This window comes from Eumetopias jubatus, unplaced genomic scaffold, assembly GCF_037043125.1.
Source record: "Eumetopias jubatus isolate StellerSeaLion01/CBP00866 unplaced genomic scaffold, mEumJub1_p1.0 scaffold_12, whole genome shotgun sequence".
Taxonomy (NCBI): Eukaryota; Metazoa; Chordata; class Mammalia; order Carnivora; family Otariidae; genus Eumetopias; species Eumetopias jubatus.
Window position 1 is genome coordinate 22,928,963 of NW_028274818.1, and position 15,933 is coordinate 22,944,895.

The window sequence follows — 15,933 nt, forward strand, 5'->3', positions numbered from 1 at the left end:
GACAGGGTGTGATGTGCAGGATCCAGTGTTTTGACTTATCACTTATCACAAACACTGTACCAGGAAAACAGTTTGTCACTGTTTCATAAAAGTTTCCTCCCCGCTCCCGAAGTATTAACATGGCTGACCATACAGGGATAATGGGAGAATGGTGTGATCAGGTGGGGGGCTGAACAGGAGCCCCAGGTCAGAGGAGAGGGACCAACGAACCTATGGTGGCGTGCGAAGAATCATCATACATTTTGCTCAGGGAAAGTAGAGCAAGAATTGCTGCTTTTGTCTCAAGTTAGCCACCCTAACACACCCTAAATACATGTTCAGGCAGTCTCTGTTTCCAAGCTAATTGCGCTGTCTTCCTTACCTTTTTTGGGGTTGCATACACTTGCAAGGCACCTAGAATTATCTGGGAATCCTGCATAGAAAAATGGGGCTCAAAGGCATAGCCTTGGACTGAGGAGGCTTTTACATTCCCTCCTTGGGCTGAAGAGTGTAAAGCAGGGGGAAGGAGGGTATTTAAATTGATCTTTTTATCAAATCAGATTTTATAGTTAATCATGTGATTTATTTGTATGGTCAGCCTAGAATATACTGACACGGTGTAAAATCAGAAAAAAAATACAAAACTAAATATTATTAAATCCTTCAATTTTAATTATTATCCATCCTCTTTTTTTTAAAAAAAATGAATCCCATTTGTTTATTTTGTTTTAACATTTTTATTCTTCCATTCCGAAAATGGTCTACTTGGAGTTGAAATGTGTCAACTCTGAGCATACATTAGACTTTGGAAATTATCCCAGTTCTGCCACTAACTGGCTTTGTGATCTAAACTAATATCACCCAGGCTCTCTAGCCATCAGTTTCATCATCTGTAAAGTGAAGGAATTGTACTAGGCTATATCTTAACATAAACGGAACCCTCATAATCAGAGGCTTTAAGGAGAAGATGCTAGCAAATGAGGCAGAGAAGAATGGTGCTGTGTATCTTCCTATTCTAAATATTTGTAAGCCAATCAGTAAAACAAATAAAAAACAAAACTGATTATCCAAATAATTGAGCATTATACTCATTCTGCTAGTGTATTATTTTATAATAAATTATCACAAGTAATAATGTGGCATATTTTAGTTTAAGTTAGGTTTTTGTTATGTACTAATTTCTATAAAATCATAATTTGATATTTCATAAATAAAACTACTATTTATTCAAAATATAAAACTGAAACTGTAAATGATGTCCCAAGTTGTACCTTATTTTTAGGCCACCATCATATAACAAAACCCTTCAATTTAGCTCTCATTTCCACAAAATATTTCATTAGAAAGGGTATTTATGAAGACAAAAGAAAATATTTGTAATATTTTATTTATTTAAATAAAATTTATTTTAGAATAAACTTTATAATAAAATAAATAAAATTTAACTTATAATATTAACTTATACAGTAAAATATATTCATTTGTGAGATGCATTTGAACAATTTATTTTATGTGAACTTCCCTATATGTTTCAGAATTATTTACTGAAGGATCCTAAAACTGAATGGGAGTACTTGAGACTCTATTGTTTAAAAATATCTCAAAGTTTCGTATGTATTTTCAATACCCATTACATCTTAATATAACTGTGATTTTTCAAATGTGATACTCTTTTAGTTAAATATTCCAAATTATACATAGCTCAGTAGTTGACATTTCCTTTTACTGGCTCTTTTGTTTATGTATATTGCAACATCAATGACTATGTCATAAGAGCAACCAAAATGCAATTCACTACTCAAAACGTGTATCTTTAAAGAGTCAAACACAAAGAATGAAGGGGGGGAAATCGGAGGGGGAGATGAACCACGAGAGACTATGGACTCTGAAAAACAAACTGAGGGTTCTAGAGGGGAGGGAGGTGGGGGGATGGGTTAGCCTGGTGATGGGTATTAAAGAGGGCACGTTCTGCGTGGAGCACTGGGTGTTATACGCAATGAATCATGGAACACTACATCAAAAACTAATGATGTAATGTATGGTGATTAAAATAACATCATAATAAAAAAATAAATAAGGCAAAAATAAAAAAAGAAACTACACTTACCATGATGAAAAATAAAATAAAATAAATTAAAAAAAAGAATCAAACACAAATGAACTGTTAAATGGTACATCCTATAATTGATCTTGCCTTTTAAAAATGTATACAGTGGCAATGTAAATAATGGGTGTATGGAAAACATTGATATCAGTACAAGTGGATATTTTTTATTATGTTCAGTTAGCCAGTATATAGTATATCATTAGTTTTTGATATAGTGTTCAGTGATTCATTAGTTGCGTGTAACACCCCGTGCTCATCACAACATGTGCCCTCCTTGATACCCATCACACGGGTACCCTGTCCCTCCACCCTCCTCCCCTCTGTAACCCTCAGTTTGTTTCCCAGAGTCCAGAGTACAAGTGGATTTAGACGTAATTTTAAGGTTTTCCTTCTGTATCAGGACTTAATATGAATCCTCCTTTTCAAATGGAAAGTTTTCTATTTTGCAGTATATTACTATTTAATCACTTGTCTTTGAACTTTTCTGAGGGTAGAATAGAGGCTTATTGAAATACACTGCAAATCAAATCTAAAATGATGGTTTTCCTTTTTTTTCTTTTTCTTGGAAAACATTTTCCAAGCACATGGGCTTCCCGGCAATGTATTCAGAGCTTTGAACATAGACAAAGAAAGCTATTGACTGGCTGTCATTTAGAAAGGGCTTAAAAAGTGTGTTCACAGTCTCAAACACATTAATCAAAAAATATCCTACTGTATTCTAGAAGAATGAAGAAGAAAACTGGCCAAAATACTTTGTTTCTGTAAATGATTATCATATAGCAATCCATTTAATGATGTCACTTTCAGAATGTGTAATTGTGGAATATTTTAAATGATTACTGTACATACTTTTGAAGCAGAAAATTGGATGCCTATTGATAATTTGCTTAGTAATGGAATGAACCCCTGAAACCAAGATATTCCTTCAAAGAATGCTTCCAGAAAATATAGAAAATATGTTTGTTTTCATTTGGGAAATGAGTGATCTTAAATTTTCAAAATAATTGTAGCAGAATGAAGCACAAATTTAAACAGATTCTCAAAGAAAAAAAATAGAGCACATCATATGTCCTAAAGAGAGGGAAGTTTAGATATTTTCATTTAGCATGAAAAATAATGGAGTTTTATTTTAAAGACATCATTCCTTTCCCCATAAGCATTGTTCCTAGGATATTTGAAATTTAGAGGAGGAAAACACACAGCGTTTAAATAATTCTCACATCATTAATTTTATGTGCTCTGAAGTATATTTATATACTGCAGAAAACTGATTAAAGTAATAAATTCTATAACATTAATGCATTATTTTAATCTTCTTTCTTGATATTTGATATTCAAAATCACCGCAATGATAAATCTCAATTCATCTGAGATAACTCATTGTAAATAATATAAATAATAAGATAATATCATATCTGTGGGGAAATAAAATTCATCATGATATTTATTCAACTGTTACTCTATTGGAGGAGCAATGTATAGACAAAGAGTTTTAAAAGCCTACCTACCAGTTGCAGGTGCATCACCTGTCTCAAACAATATCTTCTGTAAGAAGAGCTTCTTGAGAAAGTTTTCTAGTCATGCATTTAAATTGCTTTTTGAATTCCATAAGACACCTCCTTAGTAGAATAAGCTTATTCATATTTTAAGTGTTAGAGAGTACAATGTGGGTTTCATCCTTATGTTCCATACACAACACTAAATGAGAAAATAGAAACTTTAGGGGAATAATGTATTAATCCGTTTCAACCCATGTGGCTTTGCACTCTTTAAAGCATTTGCATTGTACAGCTTGTTTTCAGCACCCTTGGTAGAGCCCCCGTGAAGACCATGATTAATTAAAACAATGGAATATTTTTTATATCTACTTTTATTTCATAGACACAGATTAAGACTCTAGTAAGTTTAATTCATGATTTGATCAAGTTTAAGAAAATACATTTTTCAGGCATTGCTAGCAAGGTACCTTTCCTAGTTTTCATATGCCTTTATTTTGCAATTGACTTATGTGGTTCTATTATATTTCTAACTGATGATTTTAGTTACTTAATTTTTGGATATGCCCATAGTTATGTAATAGATCAGCAGTCACAAATCAGTGTTAATAAACAAACACCTTTTACTAACCTTCTGACACTGATTTGTCGTTGATTATTTCCTCTAGAGTGACTTAGTTCTCATTCTTGCCAACCAGTGTGAATAGTAAATTTGAGAGAGAGTGGATGCAACTTAAATTTTCTTAGTGAACCTATCACTAATTTTAATCCTGTGGAGCAATAATATGCTGTGAAAGATATCTGATATAGCCAAAGCAGGTAAATCATTTTCAGTCACTTTACTTTGTGTCACAGATACAAACACATTTTTCTGATCTCTATAATGGGGTAAAAAGTTGGGGTGAAATATGAAAATTTAAAAAATATAAATGCCAATAGTCTTTTTTTCTCATTAAGATCAACCTTGGCATCAAGTAAGAATCCCATTTCATTCAGATTTCAACCAAGACCAAATAAATGAAGTGCCCAATATATTCATTCATGTTGATGGATATGTCAAGAGTAGATTTTAAGAGATTGTATAATCTTGCCTTCTGGTCACCTAAATGACAGGGTAGGAGAATATACACATATGATACCATATATCAATATACATCTATATATGATATATTTCTTCTCAATAAAGTATCACAAAATCTTTATTTTATCCAAATCAATGGTATTTAGGTTTGTGTGGAGCAATTTAGATTTGTGTTAGAACGGTCTTCTAAAATGAAGAATATGCTGAATATAATAAGTGCACTCAAAATTATTTTCTTTGATTCTCTTCACCTGCTTGGGCTGCATAGCAGTGCCAATGTATCCCACATTGAAATCTTCAGGTCACATTTGACCTTGCCCTTTCCTTAAAGCTATCTAATTACTCATGAGTCCTGCTGAGTCTAGCTCTGAACCATAATTCTAATCTCTTTCCTCCCACCTACATCATTAAAATAGTTAAATTCCGGTTTTATCCATCTTTTTATAAGATAATTTTAGTAATTGCTAACCCATCTACTTTCTATTTTTTTATTCCTTCAGTGTATATTCCATACATTAAAAAAATATAGTGGACGCTAACATCAGTATTTGCTATGTATCAAATCACCTCTAAAACTTAGTGGCTTATAATAAGCATTTACTGTTATGATTCTGTAGATTGGTTGAGGAGTTTTTCTGGTCTCAGTCCATTTGGCCGAGAAATTTTGGATTCTCTCCTCCCTCTCTTGTCAGGTGGTAGGTCAGTTGGTGGCTCTAAGATTTAGGATGGCCTGACTCACATGTCTGGCACTGAGCAGTCCATTCTGAGTTTCATCTCTTGGCATCAGTCACAAGATTCCAAAAGCAACAGAGAAAGCTATCCCTAATAGTACAAGCAGTTTTCAAGTATATATCAGTTTTGCCAATTTTCTTTTCAGTCAAATTAAGTCCTATGGCCAATCTAAATACAAAGGGTAGGAAATGAAAACATCTGATGAAAGAGAAAGAATTTGTAATGGTTATTGCAGTGTACCACCACTTCCCTTTTTAAGAGTGACTGCTCACTGCCACAGGTAGCTCTGAAATCTTTAGCATGGCATACAACGATCTTGTCTGCAGGTCCTCTACTCAGCCATCGTCAGTCTATTCATCAGCTTTATTGCACTTCTCTGCATGTGTTTTATCTGTCAAAGAGGATTTAATTTTCATGCAGTGCTCACTCTGCCATGAACACCCTACCCATACCTACCTCTTTTTCTAAATGACTAATTCTTTTGTGCTAATTAAAGATCGGGTCACTAGACATAGAAAGACAAATACCATATGATTTCACTCATATGTGGAATCTGAAATAGAAGACAGATGAACAAATAAAACAAACAAAACAGAAACAGCCTCATAGGTACAGAGAACAATCTGGTGGTTGCCAGGGGGGAGGGGGTGGGAGGATGGTCAAAATAGGAGAAAGGGATCAAAAGGTACAAACTTCCAGTTTTAAAATAAGTAAGAAATGGGATGCAATGTCCAGTATGTAGAATATATTTAATAGTGTGTAATAACTTTGTTTGGTGACAGATAGTAGCTAGACCTATTGTGGTGATCAAAAATACCAATGCTAAATCACTACATGGTACACCTGAAACTAATACAATATTGTGTGTCAAGTATGTTTAAATTTGAAAAAAAAATCATCAGGTCACTTTCTCCAAATGATTACTAAAGTTTCAAAAGAAAGTTCCAGTAAAAATGGCTAACTCCACTTTTATAGATCTTTATATTTAAAACACCATATAGTATTAGAGTTATTTATTTGCTTTAACTTTTTGCTTTACTGCCACAAGCCCAAATCCAGAATACCAACTACTTAGGACAGGGATGCTAATGGTGTCTTTTTGTCCTCAAATCCTAGGATGGTGCCTCCGATGTTATGTAACGAATGTTGTGGGACTGAATGTACTGAGGCATTATTAGTCCCTTGTATGTTATAATTATAAATGATTATGTGCTACCTAAGTTTTATTTTAAACTAAGGGAGCTATGTATGTTATATACACATTCTTTTGTGTAACATTTTCTCTTATAACAGTGTAAACTCCTTCAAGGGGAAATGAACATTTTTCTTTTTGTGTGTGGTTTAATGTGTGTAGAAACAAAGTGAGTATCATAATAATAGTTTTTAATTGAGTAAAAATTTCCCTCTTGCAAATTAAAATTATACATTGAATATCTATTTTAAGTCTCGTATCTGGTGACTAATCAATTTTACTTGGTTTTTAAAACTGTAAAAGGAATTTTATTTTTTCACTGTTACAAATATTTGACCAGTTTATACAACACTGTGGAGCTCAAACCACGTATAAAAAGCCTTACACATTTTTTTTTCAAATACAGAAATAAATATGTGGTAGAAAACATTTACAAAGCTATTTTTTAGAATTAGTAGTGCTTCATAGTCCAATTCCAAGAATGGTGAAAAATCTCAGCTCAATTTATTTAAAGAAACAGCTGTAATCTAAACATTTTGAATTAGTGTTTATTTTTGTAAGAGAGTTTCATTTAGGTCCTTGGACTCCATTTATTTAGCTAAAGCTTGTGAAGAATTTAGTTGCTCAGACCAGTAACTTGTGAGTGAAAGACACCAGTAATGTGTTTTGGTTGAGTGAACTTTGGGCTGCAAGCTAACGCAAGGCTTGACAAGATATCTCTGATAGTTTAGCCACATTTTCTGTACATTTTCTTTACTGCAGTTTTTTTTTTCTCTTTTCTGATCTTACAATACTTGACTTTTTAATCCTCTTATGGTAGATTATATAATTTATTTTGTATCAGTAAATTATAAATTATAGGTCAGCATAAGCAGATGTTCATGTCTCTACCTGTCTCCTACCAAATTTTCAGCAGTGAAGAAATAGTGATGATTATCAGTACATTATTCAGATATATATACCTCAATGCTTGGTTAGTTTAGTTTTGACCCAAGGTGAAAAGGTCATGCCCTAAAACACAAATTGTATATGCTCTTGCCATTCAAAATATTATAATTGATTTTTTTGAAGATTTTATTTGTTTGAGAAAGTGTGAATGAGAGAGAGAACACATGAGAGGGGGAACGGTCAGAGGGAGAAGCAGACTCCCTGCTGAGCAGGGAGCCCGATGCGGGACTCGATCCCGGAACTCCAGGATCATGACCTGAGCCGAAGGCAGTCACTTAACCGACTGAGCCACCCAGGCGCCCCTCAAAATATTATAATTAAAAGTCATATGTTAAACAACTTCATTCTGGAGCTGGTTACATTGAGTTGCCTATGTGAAAATTACAAATCAATTACAAATCAAAGCTTGTAAGTCTAAGAATCTATATAAACTGCATTTAACATCAGACTCATATTTAGAATCACTATTTTTTGCTCCTTAGTTTTTTAGTACATGTGGCTTGAATTTTTCATTTGGAAGTCAAGCAAACCTATCATACTGTTATGAAGCTGTTAAGACAATGATTATTTTTTTTATTGTCCCCAGGGTTTCCAGAAGAAATTTTTGCAAGTCACCTAATATATCATAATCTATATTTGAATCAGAGTAAACAAATATTCACAAAATATTTTGTTAAAGTCTTCCTGCATTCTCAGCCTTTCTTAAGGAAGATTCTGTATTTTTGAGATGCTTCTTCAAACTATGCATAAACATATATACTTATGTGTTATACCATATTGAAAGTCACACCAACTAAAATATATCCTTCTAATTTGAAAATGTGTCCTTTCTTGGAACACTACATCAAAAACTAATGATGTAATGTATGGTGATTAACACAACAATAAAAAATTTAAAGAAAAAAGAAAATGTGTCCTGTTTCCCCTGCCGTAGAGAATAACTTCTCATTTCTAAGAGATATTTTCCAGGAGACTCAAAGTGAATTTTGTAATTATCACATGATTTATATTTAAAAAAATATTCCTAAAACTCAATTTTCAAAATGGTCCTAAATGCATCTAGCTATTTGCATGTAATGTGGAATTTATTTTTATTATGTAAATATAGGTTTTATTTTAGATTATTGTCTAAATTGAGAGTTTAAGTGTAAAAAGGAGCAGAAAATCCTCAAAGAACCTGAGGAGAAGAGGTTACATTATAAAAACACACAGGAGGCACCTGGGTGGCTCAGTCAGTTAAGCATCTTGCTGAATGATATTTTATTGTTTGGGTGTACCACAGTCTGTTTATTCATTCATATGCTATTGAATTTGGTTTCCTCATATTTCATTGTGGACTATTTCATCTATATTCATAAGAGATATTGGTCTGTAATTTTCTTCACTTGTGATATCTTTAACTGGCTTTGGTTTCAGGGTAATGTTGGTCTCATAGAATGACTTCGGAAGTGTCCCTGTTTTTGTATGTTTGGGTGTTAATTCTTCTTTAAATATTCCATAGAGTTCACCAAAAAAGCCATATTATCCTAGATTTTTCTTTGTTGGAAGATTTTTGATTAGTGATGTAATCTTTTTATTTGTTATAGATCTGCTAAGACTTTCTATATTTTCCTGAATTGGCTTAGATAATTTGTGTGTTTCTAGGAATTTGTTCACTTCATCTGTATTATCTAATTTATTACTGTACAGCTCTTCATAAAATTTACTAATAACTCTTTATTATTTTTGTAAGGTCACTTGTAATATTCCCACTTTCATTTCTGATTATAGTGATTTGTATCTTCTCTTTCTCCTTTTTCAGTCCAACTAAAGTTTTGTTGATTTTGTTTTTTTTTTTTCAGAGAAACAACTTTTGATTTTGTTGATTCTCTTTATTATTTTTCTATTTGTTATTACATTTATCGCAATTCTAATTTTTATTATTTCTTTTCTTCTGCTAGCTTTGGGTTGGTTGCTTTTCTTTTCTACCTCCTCAAGGCTATTGTTTTGATATTTTTTCTCATTTGATGTAGATGTCTGCAGCTATAAGTTTTCCTTTACTGCTTGTCACAGTTATCATACACCTTATTTTAATTTTCATTTGTCTCTAAATATTTTTTTTTATTTTCCTTGTGATTTCTTCTTTGACTCAGTGGTTGTTTAAGAAATTGTTGCTTTATTTCTACATATTTGTGGATTTTTCAGTTTTCTTTCTATTTTCAATTTCTAGTTTTATTCCATTGTGTTTAGAAAGATACTTCATGTGATCTTAATCTTTTAAAATTTACTGAGACTTGTTTTCTGGTTTAACGTATGATATAACCCGGAGAATCTTCCATGTGTACTTGAGAGGAAAGGTTGTTCTGCTGTTTTGGTGTAGAGTGTTCTATATTTTTCTATTATATCTACTTAGTTTATAAAGTTGTTCTCAGTTTCCTTATAGATTTCTGTCTAGATAGTCCATTATTCAAAGTAGTGTCTTGAAGTGCCCAACTATCATTGTGGAATTGCATATTTCTCCCTTCATTGCTTTGCATGTATGTTAATAAATGTTACATCTTAAAAAAATAAAAATAAGTAAATGTTATATCTTCTTGATGAATTAATCCTGTATTAGGGTGTAATGCCATTTTGTTTCTTTAACAGTTTTTGACTTAAAATCTACTTGGTCTGATATTAATATAACCACTACTTTTCCCTTTTGGTTACTACTAGCCTGAAATATATTTTTCCATTCCTCCACTTAATTTTATCTTTGGATCAGAAGTGTGTCTTTTATAGACAGCATTAGTTGGATCATTTTAAAAAATCCATTCTGCCAATCACTGTCTTTTGCTTGGAGAATTTTATCTATTTACACTACTGTAATTATTGATAAGGTAGGACTTGTGCCATTTTGCTGGGGTTTTTTGGTATGTCTTATACTATTTAGAGACTTATTTCATCCATTGCTGTCTTCTCTTGTATTCACTTGAATTTTTTGTAGTGAACAGGTTGAATTCCCATTTCATATCCTTTTTTTTGGCGTATTTTTGAGATATTTTCTTTATGTCTACCATAGAAATTTTATTTAACACCCTAAGTTTATAAAATCTAGTTTGAATTCATACTGACTTAAGTGACATACAAAAATTCTACTTCTAGATAACTCCATACTCTCCTCATGTGGAGCTATGTACAGTGAACTTAACTCGGGTCTCAAATTACTCAGCTGAAGATAGTTGGATCATCTCCACAGCAGAGGCACTGCCCATGATGACTTACACATAAACCCAGTTATCTAGGTAGAAGTTAGCCTTGTAATTAGTGGATGTTTAAGGCTATTTCCAAATTTCACCGTCTCCAACTGTTATTATTTTGAAAAAGAAATCTTAATTTGTTTTCCTTATGTTTATGCTTTTACACTTCATTTTTTCCTAGTTTTCATTTTGTTCTGATGAAACAACACTATTAAGGCTATACTATATTAATCCATGGATCTTCAAATGCCATAAAATCATTAACTAATTTTCTCTGCTATAGTGACCACCAAACCAAATATTTCAGGAAAAACAATACGTTTTGATTAAATAATGTGAATATTTCCAGGTCTTTACAATGTAGCAAACAAAGAAATTATCTATATAGTATACTTCTAGTTGCTTTAAGAAATATTTCCTAAAATCAAAAAGAGGGATGTATCAGAAATGAAACCTATCTTTTTAGTCTGGACATATAAATTAAACATTAGTATGCATTAGAATTTAAAGTCAATAAATATTCAGCATCAACTGCATTCAACTCATGTTAGAGCTGTTTAGTATTACTGCTATCCATCATTGCTAGAGTAGTTGGCCAGCACTCAAACATGTATGGCCAAACTCAGTTGGCGAGAGCAAGGCATTGTCAGTTAAATGCATTTTAGTGACTTTTCTATTATGATTCAAGTCAAACATATCTTTTTTTTAATCTTACTTTTTACATTTTCATGAATTTGAGTGATTTGTACAGTCAAAAATATATTTCATTTCTAGAAAGAACTTTCATTTCCTTTATTACATTTGATTTTATGTATGCCACACACAGACGCGCACATACCCCATCACTATCACCACTGCTACCAAAACCAGAAATCTAAATAATACCTTTATGTTTAAGTTTCTATAATTCAAACTTTTCCATTATTTATTAATTAAATATGTATTAGTTATCTATGAAATACTACAAATAAATGAAATTATTGTTCATTTCCAAGGGTTTTACTAAACCCAATTTTGAATGAAATTATTGAATCACATTTTTTGAATACTACAATTATAAAACAATAGCATGCCTTTTTTTTTAATATAGCTGTTCTCTAAACATATTCCTCCAAAACAGGATCCCTAAGTATATACGAATATGATGTCCATTTGATAAATAACTATACTGAGGAAATTAAAGTTAAGTTTCAATAATAATTATTTTGTAACCATGCCAAGATGTAACTGAGTCTAATAGTTCCCCACACAATGATATTATAATGGCCTATCCATTAAAAATGCTACATGATGCCATATCGGATCATTCGAGATATAATATCACAAAATAGTTAAAAGTCATAAAAATATTTTAAAAATTGAAAGTAAAACTCTACAAGACTTTTTAAAACAAAACTGATGAAGAGCTGAGATTTTGATTTTTTTAAAGATGTAGATACTTTCATACAATTATATTGCTACATACTTGCAAAACAACTTGCTTTTATATACTTTAAATGTTTTAGCACCTAAAATTAAATAAGTAGGTGGACTTCAATGTTTTATATTTTAGATCCTATAATGTCAATCTAATAAAATTGTATTGTGAAGTTATGTAAGAGGTATTTTTCTAATACAGATTTAAAATTCGCTGTGGTTAGTACACTTCAAATGCCAATAATGGAAATCAAGAAAAATAAGCTTAAAAATAAAGGTGTACAGGATTTTTATATGAACTGTAAATGCAAACATACAGTTGTACCTAAAAAAGGCACTAGAACCAGAAGAGGAAATAGGATCTTTTTCAGACTCTTGCCTCTTTTTCCATCTCCAAATGACTTACTCTTTCCTATCAGCACACTTTTTTTCCTGTAGAGTTCAGAAAGTGTGATATGGCTTTCCCTATCTTTAAATTCAGCCTAGATTCCTACTTGCACAAAGAAAAGAAATTTACTGAAAAGAGATTGGGTTCTTTGTGGAAACTCTGGGGATTGTTTTGGGAGACTTCAAAAACAAGCAGGAGCAAACACACATACATGCAGTTAATAGTGGAGCTGAGTTGATCGATGGAGTTGATTTGGTGAAGCTTTCACTGCTACTGATATTTAATATTAGTTTCATACCTTGCAATCTGGTACCACCAGTGTTAACTAGATATTGCCACATCCTTTCCTATTTTGCTTCTGGTAATGGCTGTGACAACTTCATTGTCACAATAATCCTTAGTTCTAGGTTCAAAAATCATGTAGATGTATCTCTTCATAGTTGGGCATCACATATGTAACAGGTATATCTGAGCTCAGAAAGCCTACCAAGAATACACATATTTGTTCACCCTTAAGAATTCAAAGTGAACTCTTTCTCCCAAGGAGACTTACACTTTGTGGAGATAACTAATCAAGAAACAAGGCATGGAAATCCTTCTAGACTAAGCGGTAACATATTTGTCTCTGTTACCCTGTTCACATGATAAATATCTAAGTTAATAGAAAAATTGTAAGATAGTTACCTAGCTCCTATGCCAAATTTTTAGGGGAACAATGTTTCATTAGAGCAAATTTGATCAGGTAGTCATTGTTGTCACATTTTATTTTAAGATTTATTTATTTATTTGAGAGAGAAAGAGAGTGAGTAGGGGGAGGGACAGAGGGAGAGAATCTTTCAAGCAGACTCTACTCTGAGCATGGAGCCTGACGTGTAGCTCAATCTCATGACCCATTTGATCATGACCTGAGCCAAAACCAAGAGTCAGATGCTAACTGAGCCCCCCAGGCGCCCCCATTCTTGTCACATTTAGTTGACTGAGGCCATAGGACAGAGACAGGCAACATAAATTTGGACAGGCCTTCCTCTGTATTAGGTTGTTGTGGCTGTTATAATAAATTATCACAAATTTGGTGATTTAAAACAACAGAAATTTATTTTCTCATGGTTGTAGAGGCTAGAAGTTCGATATTAGTTTTACTGTGCTGAAATCATAGTGGTGGCAGGGTCACAGTCCTAGATGCTCTAGAGAAGTGCTCCTAGCCTTTTCCAGCTTCTGGTAACTGCTAGCATTTCTTAATTTGTGGCCATATCACTCCAATCTTTGCCTCTATGGTCACATTACCTTCTTTTTTTCATCTGTGCATGTCAAATTTTTTACTTCCCCCCACTTAAAAATGATACATGTGATTGCATTTAGGACCCACACAGATAATCCAGGATAAGATTATCTCAAGAGCTAATTTAATCACCACTGGAAATTCTTTTCTTTCTTTTTCTCTCTTTCTTCCTTCCTGTCTCTCTTCCTTCCTCTTTCTTTCTTTTTCTTTTTCTTTCTTTCTTTCTTCCTTTCTTTCTTTCTTTCTTTCTTTCTTTCTTTCTTTCTCTCTCTCTCTCTTTCTTTCTTTTCTTTCTTTCTTTCTTTCTTTCTTTCTTTCTTCTTCTTTCTTTCTTTTCTTTCTTTCTTTCTTTCTTTCTTTCTTTCTTTCTTTCTTTCTTTCTTTCTTTCTTTCTTTCTTTCTTTCTTTCTTTCTTTCTCTTTCTTCTTCATGTAAAATAACACACACAGACAGCTTCTAAGGATTAGGGCACAAATATCATTTGCAGGGGATGGCATTCATAAACAACTGCAGTCTGCCCTCAGCCTTTAAAGATTCATGTCTACCCTATATGCAAAATACATTCCACCTGAAGTGTTCAAGAGCCTCAACCCAAAGGAGCATGAATCCAGAGTCCAAAATCTAATCTAAGTGTTGGCACAGATATTCCCAACGTCAGCACCTAAATCAAGTATAGGTATTCTCTGAGTATGATCTATCCTGGGGCAAATTTGTCTCCTTTTGTGGAACTGAGAAGCTAGAAAATAAGTTATCTATTTCCAAAATACAACAGTGGAACAGCATAGAATAGTAGTTACAGACATTCCCATCCCCTAAAGGAGAAAATATTTTCCAAGGAAAGATAAAAAGGAGTCATTGATCTTAAGTTATTTCTAACACCAGCAGGGAAAATTTCATTAGGTTTCAAGGAATGGAAAAAAATCCTCCTTGGCTTGATGTTCTGCCCTTTGGGTTCACAGGGGTAGGACAGTGTTGCACAGAGAGACCAGATCTCGGACAAATTGCTATGATTTGGAAGAAATATCAAAACATATATAACCACAAAAGGAAATGTTGGCAAACTTAAAGAATATCCTTAAAAATATGTTGGGTATTCTCAAGTTGTCTTATCAGGGAAAGTACTAATAAAGCACACAAGTAAAATATCTTTCAAATCCAGATCTATTCAGTAACACATTATATGAGAAATTCAGAAAATAGTCCTATGTTGTGACTTTTTTTTTAAACATATATGCTTTTGGAAATTAACAGTGCATTTGTAAAAGTAAATTTTATAATATATATTTAAATTTCTAAGTAAAGCATTTCATTTTCTTAACTACTTCTTTAGTCTAGAAATTTTGAATATGACTCCTCAAAGAAAGAAAAATAAGGTTTACTATAAAAGGTAAACATTTCTTACAATCCTGACTTTCTTAAAAATTTATCATAGCTTCTGTTTGAGTCTTTTTATAATAAAAAATATTCTTGCCTCTCTATTTAAAATCCATTGATGTAGCTGTGCTATTTAAAGTGACAAATAGAGTCTTTTGCAATGAAAAGAAGTTAAGCAACCAAACAATGTGTCAAACTACTTTTTTTGTAACTTTGCATTTGCAAGACTGACTGGTTAATGACTTGAAAAAAAAATGTTCCACTGCCCCATTTGACCAGGTGAAATGAAGCAACATTGTTATACTTCACTGAATTTAGGCCTCACAACATGTCACTTTTTTTTTTTTTGAGATAAACTGCAAACCACTGACTGATGTCCCCCCACCCCTCCCCTGGCAAACCTTATTTTGGAAACAATTTCCTGATATCTACTACCCTTCTCATAGAAGGGAGACAACTTTTGCAGAACAAAATAATTCTGGAGTGTAGATGTGAAACTGCCAATTTCTAACATATTACATGTTTATTTTGTTCATTTTTTTTTCTTTTTTAGTATCTAGTAAAACTAAGGGCTACCATTTCTGTATATCAGGGTCTATGCTAGATATTTGATTTTCACAATTATAAAAAAATAAATCTCTCAGATAAAGAAATTGAAGCTGAGCAAATTAATTTTCAAAAACCTGTGCTGTTATTAATGGCAGACTAAAAATAAAATATTAT